We start from the raw sequence: 12,127 nt of genomic DNA on the forward strand, positions 1-12,127 counted from the left end.
CTTGAATCTTGCTAGGGTCAACCTCGATCCCTTTTGCTGAAATTACATGACCAAGGAGAGCGACTTTGCTTTCACCAATGTGACACGTATCCACGTTGAGCTGGCCACTGAAGGTTTGTAGCATGGTTAAGCCATCATAGACTTTGCTTAAATGAAGGGCTCGTGAGCTATAGATGCAAAAATCATCTATGAAAACCGTATTGATGTTCCAAAGTAGGGTTGGAAAACAAAGTCACATAGCATTGAAATGTGGCCGGGCGTTAGTGAGGCCAAACGGCATCACTCTGTAGGCAAAACATCCCCAAGGTGTGATGAAGGTTGTCTTCTTCTGATCTTCTTCCGCAATGCTAATCTGGAAGTATCCTGAGTAGCCATCGCACACTGTGTACCACTCCTGAACTCCACTTCATTGAATATTTCATCCTGGAATGGGAGGGGAATGTGATCCCTCTTCGTGGCTGCGTTGAGAGGTTTATAATCCACACAGACTCTCCACTTACCATTTTTTTTTTTATCCTGAGTAGCCATCGCACACTGTGTACCACTCCTGAACTGCCACTTCATTGAATATTTCATCCTGGAATGGGAGGGGAAAGTGATCCCTCTTCGTGGCTGCGTTGAGAGGTTTATAATCCACACAGACTCTCCACTTACCATTTTTTTTTTGTGTGACTACTACTGGGGAGACCCATTCTGAGTCTTTGATAGGGTAGATGAAACCTGCTTGTAGCAAACTTCTCACTTCTTTAAGCAGTGCCTCTTGTTGGATTACTCCAAGTCTTCTGAGCTTTTGTACTACGGGTTTTCTGCCTTCCTTGAGATTTATGTGGTGTTGCACTACTGTAATTCCTGTGATCTTATCATAGCCATCAATAAAAAAAGTAGTGAAGTTACCTAGCATGGAGACATATTCCTTCCTTTCTTCATTGGCTAACTCATTTGAGAGAATTTTTTGTAACTTACCTGCATCCTCCAAGGACTGCATACCTGATGATCCCTCTTGGTTTGTCAAGGGTGTTTTAGATTGTGTCAATCTGTTTGGGTCTTTAAGAATGAACCCCATCACTTCAATGCTATTGTCACTTCCGTCGATGGTGGTCATCTCTTCTCCTGAGGTAGACGAGTAGTCGATGGTGGACTCATCTTTTGAAGCCTCCAAGATCATGTTGCGTTGCTTTCCAGTCCTCATGTTGTAGAATATGGACTTCCCATTAGCGTCCTTCATCTGAATCATCCCGGTGCTCCAGTCTGGTTTAGCTTCCATAGCCATAAGCCAAGGCCTCCCAAGAATGATGGGGTAGCCCTCCCTTTTGTGTGGCATGATGAAGATGTCTACCTCCACTTGTGTATTGAATGCTTTTACTTTGACCGCATTTACAATGCCCACGCATTTCACTCTTACATTGTTTGCCATCTTGGCTCGGCAGGGTGCCGGCCTACTTACCTCTAGACCTAGATGGTGCATCATCTTTTCACTCATGATGCATATTTGTGTGCCACCATCTATGTATACATTTGAGATTTGTTGCCCCTTGATGTGAGCATCCATGGTTGGTAGGATGTTGTCGAGATCCCTTCCAGAGATAGCCTCAGCTATCCTGGGCCTTGATTTCCTGGTACTTAATCCATTTTGTCCATTGCCTCCTCATTCTGGGGGTGCAAGGTGGAGTAATTGGGGCAAGTTATCTTCGGGCCCTGCATTAACACATCCTGAACTAAGTCATAGGGGTTTTTCATACTCGCCTGGTGGAGAAGTCACGATGTCTATCTTTTGCCGTGGTTTAGCTGCTTGTTTGCTAGACTCGGCCTTCCCTTTCATCTTTCTCTTCTCTTTGAGATGCTTCTTCGTGCCTGGCACGCTTCACTCCCATAGCATCCACTTCTTCTACCTTCACTTTCCCTTTGTGCTTCTCTCGAACTGATTCTTCTATCTTCGCCTTCCCTTTAGCCTCCAAGCTAATAACACTCAACGCTTGGTTCACAGCAGGTGGGGGGGGGTAGTGGCGGAATGGGAGGTTGGGGTGGTGGTTGCTATTGTATAGGTGGTCGAAGGATTTGGACCGGTGGGATTGGTCCTGGTTGCCTAGGTGGTGGTGGTCTTGATCTTGGCGGAGAGATCTGATTCTGTCTCCCCCCTCTGTTGAAATTCTGCCTCCTCGGGTGTGGGCAATAGTACATTCCATGGCCATCTTCCCCGCAGTTGTAACAGTGGTACTCTTGGTTCTGCCTTCATTGTCCTCTTCCTTGTTCTGGATTCCTACCAGGTGCATGCCCTTGCTGCACCAGATTCACAGATAAACTCTCTAGTTGGGTGGTGATGCGACTCAGTAGGTCTTGTTGCTCTTCTGATGCCTCCTACAGTTGGACTCTATGATTGGCTGTTGCAGTCACTGGGGTTGGTCGGGCTGAGCTTGTTTCCTTTGACTCGTTTACTCTTGCTTGCATGCGCAGCTTCTTGTCTTTAAGGCGGGCTACTTCGACTGCCAACTCATATGTTGCAGGAAACCTTCCCTTCACCTTCTCTCTAAGCGGTGACCATAGACCAACAATGAAATGCTCCTTCTTTTAGGAAATTAGGTGCTCCTTCGCCTTCCTCTAGTGAGGCAACCCATCTCTCCATAAGTCCACAAAGTTGGACTCATAGGTGGCATACTCCAGCAGACCTCCCTGCTTCAATTTTGTTAGTAGCTTCCATAGCTTCTTCGAGGTTGTGCCTCCACCAAACCTCTTTACAAAAGCAGCCCTTAACACATCCCATGCATTCTTGGTAGCCTGGGGCAATGCATTATACCAGGACTTGGCCTCTACTTTAATCAGTAGAGGAAAAATTCTAAGTCGTGATGCGTCGTCATCTTTGTTGGAGACGACACAAGCAATGTCGAAATCATCCAAAAAGTCGGTGGTGATATCCTCTCCCTTCTTTCCATTGAACGTGGGGAAAGAAACACTTGCCATGGTAGTGACTCAAGAAATTACAAACCTTTTTTTTTTTTACATTAACAACATTAGCGGCTTTTTACAAGGGTGGTTGGATAGGTTAAAACACGATAAAGATAGAAACATTAAAGGAATGATGGTAATCCAATATGGGGAGAATGATAGGGTTCGGGGAATTGAGGATTTCTCCTAGTACCGCCGCACCGAATAGGTATACGATCTTGTGTTGGTAGAAGACTTTCCTATCTACATAGAGATTCACATGCATATGCTGCAGGAATCTGAACGGGAATGCCGTCGGTCCATTTTCCATCATGCACAGAGGGTGGAATACTTACTTATACTCTTACCATGCCAGTGTTGATGAGTCAGCACATCCACAAGAGGTCGTCGCCTTTCATGGGCTCTACCTTTCCTTCGTTGCTCAGCACATACGGGGTGATGGCGACGCGTCTGACCACTCCCACTCTCTTGGCTAGTAGCGATTGCAGGTAATTTCCATAGTTGGCGTGTTGCATGAATTCTACTCCATTCAGTTGCAACTCGCCCCGGCCCACTGGGTTTCACCCGTGGTAGAGAGCTCTTCAGGATACGTTGTACAGGGAGAGGAGGAAGATCCTCCACTCACTTTCAAAACAGTGAGAGCAATATCCGAACCACTCTTCCCTAGGACATGGGAATCTTCTTACCACTTCTTCTTCCAGATTGTCGAAGTGGATTGGTAGCACTTGCATGCGTCGTGCAAATCGGTAGGCGACATTTCGCCGCTTAGCTTTGGATGACTTCCTCTTTGGCAAGCTGGGTACAACCGGATTTCTGAGCTTGAAGAACTTGCTTGGCTAGATGCTTCTCCCTTCGGGGTCATGTGTTTCCAGACTGGCTTATCTTCTCCTTACCTTTGGCTCGCGCAGCACCTTTAGTCCACTTTGGAGTTATGACTTTGACTGCAGTTTCTTTAGGGAAAAGAGGCCTCACCGTTTTCTTCCCTTCCTTGATGTGAATGACTTCTTCGCGATGAATGTCGATGTAGACGATTTCAGCCCTTTCGCTGCCTTCGTTGCTGGCACTCATTGACAGTGTGTCTTGGTTGAAAACAGTGATGGCACTTCACCGACCTCCCAGATGATGCTCTCAATTTATGATTAGAATGAGCAACACGAGATGGAGAATTTACCTCTTGAATACTGATGACATTGCAGCCTGGCAGCAGTACTTCAATGAAGGCGGCTAGTGCCTCCTTCGTCTCCTCTTCTTCCGTCCTCCAGTTAGAAAATTCCTTCAGCCATTCATCCATTATTGATGGTGGGCGTCACTTTCAGTATTGTAAACCGAAGGGTCTTTGAAATCCCTCCTCAGTGGGGGCACCAAATGACGGGAGCAAAGCAAACCCCGAACCCCGACGGCCTCTAAAACTCTAGGGGCCAAATGGCGCACCTCAAGCCTGTCATGGTAAAGCGAACAGGGGGAACCACCTAGCTTTGAGCAGCTAGGATGCAAACCACGATGATATGAACAGTGCAAACTTACACACCGAGAGAGAGAGAGAGAGAGAGAGAGAGAGAGAGAGAGAGAGAGAGAGAGAGAGAGAGAGAGAGAGAGAGAGAGAGAGAGAGAGAGAGAGAATTGCAAATGATGAAAACCATTGGGGGTGTGAGGGAGAATTATTTCTTCAGTATTTACAAATGGCACACCGTGGTGGTAGAGAGGTAAGGAGAAAAGATGGTGCAACCTACTTGGTGCGCTCTCTAAGACGACTCAATGATTGTGAAGCTTGCTATCAAGAGTATGTATACGTGTGTGCATCGACCATTGGAGTCGAGAGATGGATGTGGCTCCTTCGCATGGTGCAATTCCCAAGGCAAACCAAACACACAAGCCCCCTCCCCGTGATGGTGATAGTGTCAACTCTTCCCACTACACTCTACCAAGTGCTGACTTCTCATGTACTCCCCCCCCCGATAGTGACCTCTCAGTGCCAATTTATAGGTGTTGGCTGCTTGGATTATGGTAATCCCAGTGTGATTAGGGTAAGCTTAATCGGGGAGACAAATCAAGTGGTGGGCCCAGTATGGTTGACCCTTGCTTTGTTTTGGGAGGTTATTAAAAGATGAGAATCTCTAGGTGGGCCTTTGTGACATCACCTAGAGAGAGGGTATTTACAAAAAAATGGGAATTTTACAATGGCTCGGGTGAAAACTGAAGAAATGATGAAAATACACTAAACATTATTGGAAACGGCATCGTGGTTGCGTGTTGCCGGTGCGTCGGTGTAGAGCGTACTTCTTTTTGAGGTCGGCCGGGGCATGCCTTTGGCGCGTTTGCTCTTTTTGTTGTTGGTGGCGCGTGCTTTGAGTCCTTTTTCATTGTCGTCGTAGTCATGGAATCCTTCGTTTTTCCTTGTATTTATGTGCATATACGCGTGTGTGTATATATGTATATGGGTGCACATGCGCGAGTGCATGTGTGTGTATTTGTATGTGTGCGCAAGTGTGCAGTGGGAATGGGGCTTATCTATATATATTATATATATGTTTTTTATATTTTTTTGCCTGTGTGTGTTAGCGGCCAGCGGTAGCTACGCGTGCTTGGCGATGGGGGGGGGGGGGGGGGGGGGGATGTGTGTGTGTGTGTGTGTGTGTGTGTGTGTATTGAGAGAGAGAGAGAGAGAGAGAGAGAAGAGCTATGCGCTGCGCCTTCTACAGGCCGAGAGGGAGAGAGAGAGAGATGGCGGGCGGGTTGGTGCCGAACAGAGCACGAGAGAGGGAGAGGGGATTGGGGGGTGGTGAGTGAGGGAGAGGGTGAGGGTGAGTGAGTGTGTGGTGTGGAGGGAGAGTGGGCTCCATGGCAGGTGGTGCACCTTCGGGCTGAGAAGAGTAAGAGAGAGAGATGGGGATGAGGTGGCATGGATAGGAGGGAGAGGGGGGCTCTATGGAAGGTGCCCACCGTGGGGGGGAAAAGAGTGTGTGAGGGGGGGTTGTTCTATTCTTTGTCTTGCATGGTGTCTCAAGGATGAGAGGAGGAGGAGAAGTCAATGGTGTGGGGGGAGGAGAAAGAGGGTGGGGATAGCGGGCCAAAGGGGGGGGGGGGGGTAATGAGGCCGAGGGGAGGGTGAGGCGAGCAGGTGCAGAAGAGGGGGGGGGGGGGGGGGGGGGGGGTGATGAGGGGGGGGGATAAAGTGTGAGAGAGGGAGAGGGGGGGTAAGAGTGTGAGAGAGGGAGAGGGTGAGGGTAAGAATGGGAGAGCGGGAGTTCACATGCGGCTTGACATAGAGGGAGCGCGAGAGGGAAAACGAGAGAGGGGTCGTGGTGAGTGCTCGAGGCTTGCACCTGGCCGAGGGTGGCTAGTAAGGGGGGGGTGTTTGGGTGAGAGAGAGAGAGAGAGAGAGGTATGTAGGGAAAATGAGAGGAGGGGGGGGGGGGGGGGGGGGGGGGGGGTTATTTCATCCGATGCCTGCGGGGGGGGGGGGAAACAAACTACGGGGGAAGAGAGAAGGGGTATCTGAAACCGAGGGCTTCCGGCTAGGCTGGGGGTATAGACAAGTAGGGGCCTGAGGGTGATAAGACCGGCCAATCGAGGGGGGGGGGGGGGGGGGGGGGGGGGGGGTTGGGGTTTGCCATGCCGTAGAGGTGTCGTGAGGTTTACTAGGCGGTGCCGAGCCTTCCAACAGTGTCGCCAAGGCTCCAATAGAGGATTTTTTTTTTTCCTTTGATTTTCAAAAATCGGCCATCAATAGCTTTGATTTTGCTAATGAAAGAGCAACTAATGATGCCCCTATGCTTGTAAACTATCTTGTTTCTATGCTTCAACAAGCCCTGAGCAATCCATCCCTCCAAGGTTAATTACTATAGAAATTGCGCACCCATGTTATTATTCAAGCTCCCCATTAAGAAGAGAGAGTACCTAGGAAATCTCCTAGTGAGACTTCCAAAAGAGGACTCTCTCTGATAAGGGAAGTAAAGGAGGATCCATATGAAGGGCTCAAAAACTTACTACTCGATGAGGCATCTCCCTCTCAAAGGAGAACCCAAGTTTCAATAGTAGAGCCCCCACAAATAGAATGAGGAAGAAGTGATTCTCCTGCGACCTAAGTGGAGATTGCTCCATCAAGATGGCGGACAAGATGCTCTCCAACACCCCCTAAACGAAGAAGACCATTGCATACTCCTCTTAACCATAATTCAAAGAGGTAAGAAAGAAAACAAGAGAAGAAAAAGGCGAGAAAGACGTCACCCTCTTCTCCATCTTCTTCATCCTCGTCCTCTTCTGAAGAAAGTGATGGTGCAAAAAAGGAGGAACAAGGGAAGAAAAAGGGAAGAAAGAGGTCACCCTCTTCTCCATCCTCCTCATCCTCTTGCTCTTCTGAATAAAGTGCTGGTGCAGCTCTAAAACCGCCTAAGAGAAGAGGCCATAGGAAATCCTATGCCACCTAGAAAAGGTCGTCCAAGCTCTAAAAGTTCAAAGAGGGGGGAAAGAACATCCCTTTTTCCTTCCCTACGGTTGCACCTTTTGTGCTACGGACAAAGTCTTGGCCTTTATCCAAAAATTCGATGGCCGTGTTTTGAGATGAGGGATTCATGTAGTCCTCTAAGCTACATCATGTAGCTATGCATTTTCAAAAGTCCACTAGGCAATGGTGGTATAGCCTATGAGAAAATGATGAAGTTCCACGAACATCGAAAGCTTTAAGAGCTTCCATCATGAAACAGTTTTTGGCTAGCGATGCCAAAGACAAAGCACTCACTGAATGGGGAAGCTTGAAGCTCTCTCCTATGAATCTATCCACAAATATGTAGACAAGTTTTGGGATTTACATCTCAAAGCCACTGTCTACAAAAAGATGGATTTTGCAGAGCAAAAACAACAATTTTGTGCGGGGTATTTGAGTTTGTTAACTCCCAAAGGCCTTGCACCATATCTGCAGTCATACACCATACCATGGTGGCTTAAAGAATCAACTTCCAACAAGGGGCTAAGAGAAATCTTAAGTCCATGGAAAATAAGGACCGTAATGAGCCTAAGGGGAAGGAAAACATCCAAAAGTCTTCCAAAGGCAACGCCAACAACAAAAAAGCTAAGAAGAAGGGAGTTTATAAAGCAAAAAGTAAACTCCCTCCTGAAGAGCTAGAGTGTTATCAAAAAGATAAACGTTGTTGCAAGTGCGGGGAGCAAGGGCATGCCTATCCTGCTTGCCCCCACAAGTATACATGCAATGAGCCTACTAGAGCTACCTTGGTCAAAATTCAAGAAGAGGATGCTCATCACAAAGGATCTCCTCTATGTCATGCTTGGGGAAAGGTAAGAGAACATGATATCCACAGAGTTGACCACCAAGCTAGGCATCCAAGCCTATGAGGTGGGAGATGTCCTACTTGCCGATGGTGCTTTTAAGGGACAAGAAGCCTCAGTCACTCCCTTAATTGAGAAATTGAGGCTCCATGTCCAAATCTATGTGGACAAGGAGGATTTCTTCATCTCTCATCTCAAACATGAGGATGTAATCCTAGGCCGGGCACCATGGTTTGATCGCATGGCTACGTACCAATGTTAAATTCCTTGAAAGACAAATCTATTTTAGGTACAGGGAAAAAGATATGTACATAGATGCTACAGAGTTGGGTAGCACCATACCCATTGTATATAAGCAAGCTTTCAATAAGTCAATAAAGAGCTCTATTTCTGTGTACATTATTTTCATTAAAGATTCTCAAAATGAACCTAATGTATTAGCAAAAGAAGATATAATCAATCAGAAGGAATTAGAGTTATCCAATTTTATCGAGGGATTTCAAGATATTTTCATTGTCGACATCCCTTGTGAGCTACCTTCCAAATGAGGGGATGATAACCATGCAATTGAAATTATTCCACAAAGCTCAGTGCCTAATAAACCTCCTTATTATCGAGTTTCTCAAGCTCAACAAGAGGAGATTATGCGGCAAGTGCATGAGTTGGTTGAGAAAGGCATGGTTAGGAATAGCTCATCTCCATTTTGGTCACCAGTGTTATTAATGAAAAAGAAAGATGGCACATATTGTATGTGTGTCGACTATAGAGCACTAAATAGGATCATTATCAAGAATAGGTATCCTGTTCCACAGGTAGAAGACCTATTTGAAAAGATACATTGGTCAACCTAATTCAATAGGATTGACCTAAAAAGTGGCTAACATCAAATATGGATAGTTGATCAAGACATTATAAAGACCACATTCCACACTACGTTTGGTCTTTTGAGTACATCATCATGCCTTTGGCCTTGACCAATGCACCAGCCACATTTAACCATCTGATGGAAAAGCTATTCAGGTCTCACCAAAGCTTTCTTGGAGTGTTCTTTGATGATATAATCATCTACTCTAATTCATTAAACGAACACAAGCAACACCTCTAGGTAATATTTCAAGTTTTAGAGAGAATAAACTTTATATTAATAAAAAGAAAAGTGATTTTTTCTTACAAGAGATTTAGTATTTAGGTCACATTATCTCTTAAGATGGCATCCAAATGGATCCATCAAAGCTAGAGGTAATAAAAGGATGGCCTAATCCAAGGAATCCGCATGACTTTATAGATATGTGTGCATAATATAGATGCTTCATAGAAAAGTTCTCACAAATCGGGGGACCATTACATGACCTAACAAAGAAAAATGTTAGGTATATAGGGTCCGCCAAGGAGAACAATAGTTTCAAAAATCTTAAAGAGAAGATTATCTCTCAACCTGTGCTTACACTAGTGGATTTCTCAAAGCCATTTCAGGTCCAATGTGACGCCTGTGGTGATTTCCTTGGAGCTGTTTTGCTCCAAGAAGAGCACATCATAGCCTAAAAACGTCACAATCTCGATCGTGTTGAGCAAGCTCTAAGGATATATGAGAAGGAACTCTTAGCAATTCTACATGCTCTAGACTCGTGGAAGCGCTATTTATTGTTGGGACTCCTTTCATTCTACAAACGGATCACCAAAGTCTTAAGTATTTCACGACGCAGACCAAGCTCTTTGATAAACAAATGAGGTGGGCAGATTTCCTTTTGCAATTCCATTTTCATATTGCTCACATTGCTGGCAAGCATAATCAAGTAGCCAATGCACTCTCAAGATGACCAAGAGTAAATGCGGTATCTATAGCAACTCACAATGATCTATCTTCTATGATAGATGCATAGGCTATCAATCCCTATTTTAAAGATGTGATTTCAGCCCTTGCACTAGGGAAGAAGGAAGATCCATTTACCCTACAAGATGGTTATCTTCTCTATGGAAACATGTTATGTGTTACTAGCTCACTATGTGAGAAAGTAATGTATGAATCTCATGCTCCTCCTTATGCGGGGCATAGAGGGATTCAGTCTACCCTGAAAGGGATAGGAACATACTTCTATTGGTGTGCCATGAAAGCAAACATATAAGAGTATGTTTCAAAATGTGGTATGCCAAAAGACGAAGTTTGATAGGGGGAAACAACCTAGATTGCTTTAACCTTTGCCAATCCCTAATTCACCATGGGAGAGCATATCCATGGATTTTATCTTCGGATTGCCCAAGTCTATCCATGGAAATATAGGAATATGGAAAATAGTAGAGAGGTTTAGAAAACAAGCACATTTCATACCTGTCAAAAAGACTATCAAGGCCCATCAAAATAGCAACCCTCTTTATATCACAAATCTTCAAGTACCATGGCTTGCCAATGTCCATAGTATGGGATAGACATCCTAGAATGACCAATAATTTTTGGAAGGGTCTCTTTGAGAATTTAGGTACAAGACTAAACTTTTCTTTGGCCTATCACCCGCAAACGGATGGCCAAAGTGAGATAGCTAACCTAAAAATCCTTGATCTACTAAAAGCTTATGTCACAGAAGTATATCAAAAGTCCCAATGGGAGAAGTACTTACCTTTAGTGGAGTATGCTTACAATAACAATTTACATACTTCCACAGGAAAACAAACTTTTGAGGTGATTGAGGGAAGATAAAAAAGTCCCCTACTACTCAAGGTACATGGGAAGATCTTCGCTATAGATGAATATAGCCAAGACTTGCAAGAATCTTTTCAAAAGATTAAGGATGCTATATCCATCTCTCAGCAAAGGAAAAAGGCTGCTATTGATAAGCACATAAGATCTCTAGCCTTTAAACAAAATGATTGGGTCTTTTTTCCAAGGCTCTATTAAGGCACACAATGGGCGAGAATCCTATGGGACATCAACAGTACTATGCTAAGTTAGAAAAAAGGTACTATGGTCCCTTTCAAATTCTTAGACCAATCAATGGGATGACCTATCAACTCAAGTTTCCCAGTCATTGGCTCATACACAATGCTTTCCACGTGAGCCTACTAAAGCCTTACAAAGGGGCTTAAAAGGCCTAAGGTTCAGTTCCATCATTAAGACTTCCATAGGCTAAAGTTCCAAAAACTAGTTAAAAGTCCAATGGCCAAAGGTGGGGTAACATTGGATGGTTATGGAAAGACTAAAAAGTCTTTCCACATCCCTAGGAAGGAGGGGGCAAGACCTAATGATAGAGGATGAGAGAGAAACACACACACATACACACACACACTCCCAAGCTCTCCCCAAAAGGAAGAAAGGACACATGGCAGGCTCCTAGGCCAGTTGCTCCCAATTTCCCTTTAAACTCTACTGGATGGCCATAGAGGTGGACCAATTAGAATTAGGCTAGAGTAAAATTAGTCTAATCAATTTAAAAATGCTTGATAAAAGAACCAATATAAATTAAGATCCCTAGAAGACTATTGGATAGTCTACCAAGGGGTCCAATGAGCATCTAACATCCCAATGACTTGCTTGATTCCTACTGGCCAAAAGACTAAAAGTTCCAATGAGAGTTGAAATAAATTATTTAATTACCTAAAGATCTCACAAACGGGGAAAGGGGACACATGTCACAAGGCTATCAATTATGCTTAATAATTTTTATTGGCTAAGCTTTGCACAATCCAACGGGAGGCCAGCAAGAGCATTTTGGGAGAGGGGTCGACCAAGTAGAGAGAGAGTTGGCATTTTTAGTCTAACTCACTTTTGCTACACACACACACAACTCTTGTGTTGAGCAAGAACTCCATCTCCTTCTCCAAGCAACAAGAAGTAGAGGCCTACACCAACAACTCTTGGATATAGCTTAGCTTAGTAATTAGCATGGTAGAGGAATGAGCATGCCATTGAAGC

Source organism: Adiantum capillus-veneris, chromosome 25 (genome assembly GCF_014529385.1).
Source record: "Adiantum capillus-veneris isolate H3 chromosome 25, ASM1452938v2, whole genome shotgun sequence".
NCBI classification, from domain to species: Eukaryota; Viridiplantae; Streptophyta; class Polypodiopsida; order Polypodiales; family Pteridaceae; genus Adiantum; species Adiantum capillus-veneris.